General features: G+C 35.7%; 1 long non-coding RNA gene across 1 annotated transcript in view; it reads left to right on the top strand.

The window, feature by feature from the left end:
* Positions 1 to 3712, top strand: part of LOC109341386 — a 13949-nt gene extending 10237 nt beyond the window's left edge. The window contains exon 3 of the long non-coding RNA XR_002106949.1: positions 3684 to 3712. This is a non-coding gene — a long non-coding RNA (uncharacterized LOC109341386). The remainder of the gene's footprint in view (positions 1 to 3683) is intronic.
* The last annotated feature ends 3093 nt before the right edge of the window (positions 3713 to 6805 follow it).

Genomic DNA, 6805 nt, shown 5'->3' with positions numbered 1-6805 from the left:
TTTCAACGCAAATGATTTTGTTGGATGAGAGATGTTCATGAAGTGCTTCTTAGCTTGATTATCATCATGGGACTTATACATCAATATGATTTATGCCTAATAATAAAAAAGGCACTGAATTTGCATACGAACCATATCCAACTTACTTACATGAATTCCCACTCAAATCATGAAACCATGTTTTATTTTTTCATTGAGTCTTGCACAAGACAAAAGTAGGGGCCGGACAAAAGTGAGTGTTCACAACATATAGTTAATCGATTAACTAGAGCTTTTTCCAGAATAGGGCTTTGGTGGGAAAAGCAGTAATTGATAACCGCGACACCTATTCCACCTCCCCCCCCCCTTCTAGGTGTGTTCTGTCGACTGATAGCTAACACAAAGAACCTTTCCCAAAATGGTTCACATCAAGTGGCATCAGAACTAGTCTCTTGATTGATGCTTATCTTTCTTTCTTGGTCGTGATTCTAGTGTTTTCTTTCTTCTTTACAAAGTGGCAAAGTCCAAAAATCAAAAAGTAACAAAGTCCAAAAATCAAAAATCAAAACGTGTCAAAGTCCAAAAGTTCAAAAAACTCAAAAGTGTCAAAAATTATTTTACAAAAGTTCAAAAGAATAAAAAAAAAGTGTCAAAACTGTCCAAAAAGTATCAAAGTGTCAAATTTCTTTCTTTGGGGTATAACTCAAGTCACAACATTTCCATCTTGAAATGTTGGGTGATTTTCTTTCAGAATTTTCATGGATCCAAACTTGGTTTACTTACGAAGGTCATGGAGGATAGAGTGTTGAGTGATACACGAATTCCTAAATTTTCCACCAACAAAAAGTGAGTTATACACGTGAGTTTGAGTGAAAATGTCTAACCATTTCAACCATTCTGTCATGAAAGTGATAGTTCTCCATTTTCTTCTAGGACAACAACCCTACATACTATGATGACAACATAATTTCAAACTCTTTAAAGACAAATGGAGCAAATGAGATTGGAGTATAATAGGATGTTGGATTACCGCACACATAGGCAATCAAGTGAAGGCAAGTTAGGGGAAGGCAAAGGAGGGAAGCAAGGAGGGGAAGAAGAAACGAGGAAAATAAGTTAGAAAGGATCAAAATAAAGGTACCAACCTTTATTGAAAGAATGACCCTGAGGGTTACTTTAAGTGGGAACTAAAAATTGAACAAGTGTTTGATTGCAATTCTTAGAATGAGGAAAAGAAGGTTAAGGTGGCGGCAGCCTTAGAACTCAAGGAGTATGGCTTGATTTGGTGGGATCAACTTCAAAAGTAGAGGATAAGGATTGGTGCTGAACCAATTGATACATGGGATGAAATGAAGATGATCATGAGGAAGAGGTTTGTTCCTAACTCCTATCAAAGAGATATTCATAAAAAACTTCAACGACTCACACAAGGGTCTAAGAGTGTTGATGAGTATTTTAAGGAAATTGAATTAGCTTTGCAAAAGTCTAACTTTCAAGAGGACCGATATGCCACTATGGCTAGGTTTTGCCATGGGTTAAACCAAGATGTTCAAGATATTGATGAGTTATAACACTGTGTTGAATTGGGTGACTTGGTTCAACAAGCTATCAAGGTAGAAGAGCAATTGATGAGGAAAAAGCTAAAATATTCCTCGGGGTCTAGATCTAAATATCAATCATCAAAGTGGATAGACAAATTCAAGAAGGAGGGGCCAACAATAGATGCTACACTTAGTGCCAAGGAAACCGTGACTACAAGTCAAGGTAAACAACCTATGGTGACTAAACAAAGGAGTAGAGAAGAAAATGATTCGAGTGCTTAGGCCTTGGACATTGTGAAGAATATCTTGCTCCAGACCTTGACATGGTTTTGATGGAGACACCAATATCACAAAAAGATGAAAAGGAAGAAGACCATGAAGACATAGAAGATTCAAGCTTCAAGATGTTTATAGATTTAAGTCTTCATATAGGTACTTCTATCCTTACAATCACTTTAATATTTAGTAGCAATACTCAACTAATCACATTCATTTTAAAGAATTGGATATGTCTAAAATCAAAGTCAAAATTGCTAAGTAATGAGTTACTTGGCCTGAATAACAGCTTACCAGAACTAGGTAACAGGTTACCTGAACTTTGAGGTAGTTGGTAACAGGTTACTGGAACTGCGTAACAGGTTACCTGAATGAGAAAATAGTTACAAAGCAAAAACGACTGATGTAACTAATTATTTCAATTTATTAATCAATTACCACCTTGGACAGAACATTTAGGTAATTGATTACCACATCATGACAATCAATTACACAGGGCTGTTGAAACCAGATTTTCAAATTCAAATGAACAGCTTTCATCCAAAGTGAATAGGTATCATTCCAATCGTTTGTCCTCTTCATGGAAGGATATCTTTGCTAATTGGAAGCCTATTTAAAGGCATTGAGACATCCAAATTTATAACACACGAATACACAAGTTGTACACAATCATACAAAAACTTTATCAACTTAGTAAACAAAATTCTGTACATTTTGTTAGCAACTTTGTTCCTAAACTTTTAGATTTTCTGAAGTTGCTTCCAAAGTGCATTTTTTCTAAACTTTCAAAAGATTAAGAGCATTGTATACTAAATATTTATATTGTGAGATCAAGGATTGCAAGTTATAGAATTGTCAAACTTGTAAAAGAAATCCTGCCATTATTATATTCTTCAGCTTGGTTGTAAACTTTTTCATCACAAGGGTGTGTTGAGAAGGGGAAAAGAATTCACTTGAAAATGGAATCTTCAAGGGTAGATAAGTTGTGAGTGTCTAAGGTACAAAAATATTGGGAAGAGAAATTGTAAAAATAACTCAAATTATCTAGTGGAAAAATCTTTTGTGCAAAGAGACTGGATGTCACATTTGGTGGTCAAGAAGGCAAATCAGTATAAAAATTCTCTATGTATTCTTCTTCTACTTATTCTTGTCATTTACTTTTGTTGTACTTGGTTAAATTCTAAACAAACAATATGATGCACATAAACTTTGATAACATAGCAGAAAAATCAGTCATATTCTTCCAACAACTAATTAACTCTCCTCTTAGTTGGCATCTTAAACTTACAAATGGTACCAAAACTTGTTTTGAGTAATCTGTTCTCAAACATGATCTTGTATTTAAGATCGCCTCAAGATCATTTCTGGGAGAAGGTTCTAACATCAATCGCCCTCCAAGCTTTGTTGGAGAATGTTATGACTTCTGGAAAATCAGTATGAGAATCATTATAGAATCTAAGACCTAGATATTTGGAACACGATTGAGGAAGGACTTTATGAACCCTTCACGTTGTTAATGGTGAAAGGGAAGTAAAGCCAAAATCCATGTGGAATGATAAAGATAAAAAGAAAGTGCAATATAATCTCAAAGCAAAGCACACCCTCACTTCAACACTTGGTATTGACGAGTTCTTCAGAGTGTCAAACTACAAATCTGCAAAAGAAATGTGGGACACTCTACAGACCACACATGAAGTAACTTAGAAAGTAAAAAGGTCGAGACTCAATATTCTCTCATAGGAATATGAAATGTTTTGTATGAAGCTTGGAGAGAAAATTATAGATCTCCGAAAGAGTTTTTACTCACCTTACAAACTATTTGATTGCACTTGGAAAAGTATTATCAAACAATGACTTGAACTTTAAAGTTCTAAGATCACTCTCAAGACAATGGCAATCCAAAGTGACAATCATTTCAGAAAAGAAAAGCTTATCTAAGATGACATTGGTAGCACTCTTTGAAAAGTTGCAAGAGCATGAGTTGGAATTGACCCAACATGAACAGCATAAAGAGGAAGAGGAGAAGAGAAATAATATTTTTCTCAAAGCTAAAGCAGAGTCATATGAATCCTCACTAGATGAATCAGAAAAAGAGGAAATAAAAGACATGAGCATGCCAGTGAAAAAGTTCAGTAAGTTCCTAAAAAGGAATAAAAGTAGTAAGACTGAACAACCAAGGAAATTCACTAAAAGTAATGAAGTTTCCACTTCAAATCAAACCTTCAACTGTTTTAAATGTGGAAAACTTGGTCATATGAAGATAGATTGTCCTACATTGAAGGAAAATTTTTAAACTACTTTCTTGGACTACAAATCTAACAACTCAAGAATGACATCTTTATTTGTCGGTCTGAATACTGCAGAGATCTGCTGAAATGTTTCAAAATGGATGACTATAAACCTATCACCACTCCTATCGGTTCTAGAACATACATTGATGCTGAAGAGACTGGAAAATGCGTCAACATCTTTGAGTATCGAGGTATGATTGAGTCTCTCTTTACCTTACCGCAAGTAGACATGATATTATGTTCAGTCTCTGTCTTTCTGCACAATATCAATCAAAGCCTACAAAGTCACATCTTACTACCGTGAAAAGGGTATTAAAATATCTTAAAGGCACACTTGATGTAGGACTATGGTATCCTAAAGGAAGTATATGTATTTTGGTAGGATATTCAGATTCAGATTTTGCTGAATGCAAATCTCAGAAAAAAGTACTAGTGGTACTTGTCATATTCTTGGAAATATCCTAGTCTCTTGGTCCTATAAAAATCAAGCATGTGTTGCTCAAAAAATTGTTGAGGCGGAATACATAGTTGTAGGAAGTTTTTGTGCCCAAATATTGTGTCTCAAGCAACAATTGCAAGACTACGGATTAGACCTAAGATGCACTCCCCTAAGATGTGATAATACTAGTGTTATAAATCTTACAAAGAAACTGATTATGCATTCCTAGACTAAACATATTGATATAAGGCACCACTTCCTTAGAGACCATGTGCAAAAGTAAGATGTTCTCTTAGAATTCGTTGATACACATGAACAACTACCAGATATCTTTACAAAACCTTTGGCTAAAGAACCTTTCTATAAACTTAGACGAGAACTAGACATCCTTGATGAAGCATATCTATCTTAACATGTTGATATATACATTATATATGCTTCATTATATGTATTTTATGCCCAAACAACCAATGTGACTCAAGGAAGGCAACAAAACCTAAATGAAGTCAACACATTGGATTTAGCACGTCTTTTCGCAAATGAGATTCAACGAAAAACCTTCAAGGAACACTTCATGCAACGATCCATTTTTCATCTAAAGTATGGTACGTTAAGTTCCTTTGAGGATAGTAATTTCATTTTCCAAACCTTCTTTGAACAACAAAAACTCTCTTAATTTTGCGAAATGCACTATTCTTACTATCTAGAACTTGTACGTGTATTTTACTGTAATCTGAGTTTTAAGAAGAATAAAATCCTCTCATATGTCAAAGGAAAAGAGATTGGCATTGATTTGAAAACTCTGAGTTCATTTTGCGGTAATATACCATATATAGGTTCGATAGTCAAGTCTGGCATTCAATGCGACGTAGAAGGATTCAACAAAATGGATTTCTACTACTCTATGAGTAGATACTCCAAACATGAATTGAAATGCGTAAGCAAAGGTCTTTTGATGACTCTGTATGAATACAAAATATTTTATATGTTAGTAAATTAAACCTAGAGGATTGTTTGACTCATTACATGTTAAGCTACATCTCTTAGGTCTCGAATGTGTGAAGGGCTTGTATGAACATGACCCTGATTTTGCTACACACTATGCCAAGTGCATGAATTCAGCCCATGAGGGTTATTATAGGCATGAAGGGTTTCTTTTTAAAGATAAAAGACTTTGTATCCCTAAGAGTTCTGTAAGGGATTTACTGTTGAGAGAAGCCCATGAAGGGGGGCTGATGGGTCATTTTGGTTCCCAAAAGACCCTTGATATATTGCATGATCACTTTTATTGGCCTCATATGAGGCGTGATGTTCAACTTTTATGTGAAAAATGCATTACTTGCAAACGGGCTAAGTCCAAGGCCATGCCTCATGGACTTTACACTCCATTGCCCGTCCCTGATTCACCATGGATAGACTTATCCATGGATTTCGTGGTTGCTTTACCACGAACTAAGAGTGGCAAAGATTCAATTTTTGTTGTAGTGGATAGATTTTCTAAAATGGCTCATTTTATACCTTGCAAAAAAATTGATGATGCTTGTCATATTGCAGGGTTATTCTTCAAAGAAGTGGTAAGGCTACATGGCTTACCAAGGAGCATAGTGAGTGATAGGGATGCCAAATTCCTAAGTCACTTTTGGAGAACCCTTTGGGGAAAGCTTGGCACAAAGCTTCTTTTCTCTACCACATGCCATCCTCAAACAGATGGGCAAACTGAAGTGGTCAATAGGACACTCTCTACCTTGTTGAGGGCTGTCCTAAGGAAGAACTTAAATGCATGGGAAGAGTGCCTTCCCCACGTGGAGTTTGCCTATAACAGGGCAACTCATAGTGCAACAAAGCATTCACCATTTGAAATTGTTTATGGTTTTAACCCACTAACTCCCCTTGATTTATTACCTTTTCCAGGTACATCATTGTTGAAACATAAAGATGGTAAAGCCAAGGCTGAGTATGTGAAGAAGCTACATGAGAAGGTGAAGGAACAAATTGAGAAGAGAACCGAGAGTTATGCAAGATCAGCCAACAAGGGAAGAAAGGAAGTCATCTTTGAACCAGGAGATTGGGTTTGGATCCATATGAGAAAAGAAAGATTTCCATCTCAAAGGAAATCAAAGCTTCAACCTAGAGGGGACGGCCCTTTTCAAGTCTTGGAAAGGATAAACAACAATGCATACAAATTGGACTTGCCTAGTGAGTATGGAAATATTAGTGCTACTTTCAATGTGGCTGACTTAACTTTTTTTGATACAGGTGATGAAAATGCTTATTCGAGG

Source organism: Lupinus angustifolius, unplaced genomic scaffold (genome assembly GCF_001865875.1).
Source record: "Lupinus angustifolius cultivar Tanjil unplaced genomic scaffold, LupAngTanjil_v1.0 Scaffold_452, whole genome shotgun sequence".
Lineage (NCBI taxonomy): Eukaryota > Viridiplantae > Streptophyta > Magnoliopsida > Fabales > Fabaceae > Lupinus > Lupinus angustifolius.
Note: the sequence above shows the minus strand (reverse complement) of the source record. Positions and strands in the feature narration are given on the sequence as shown.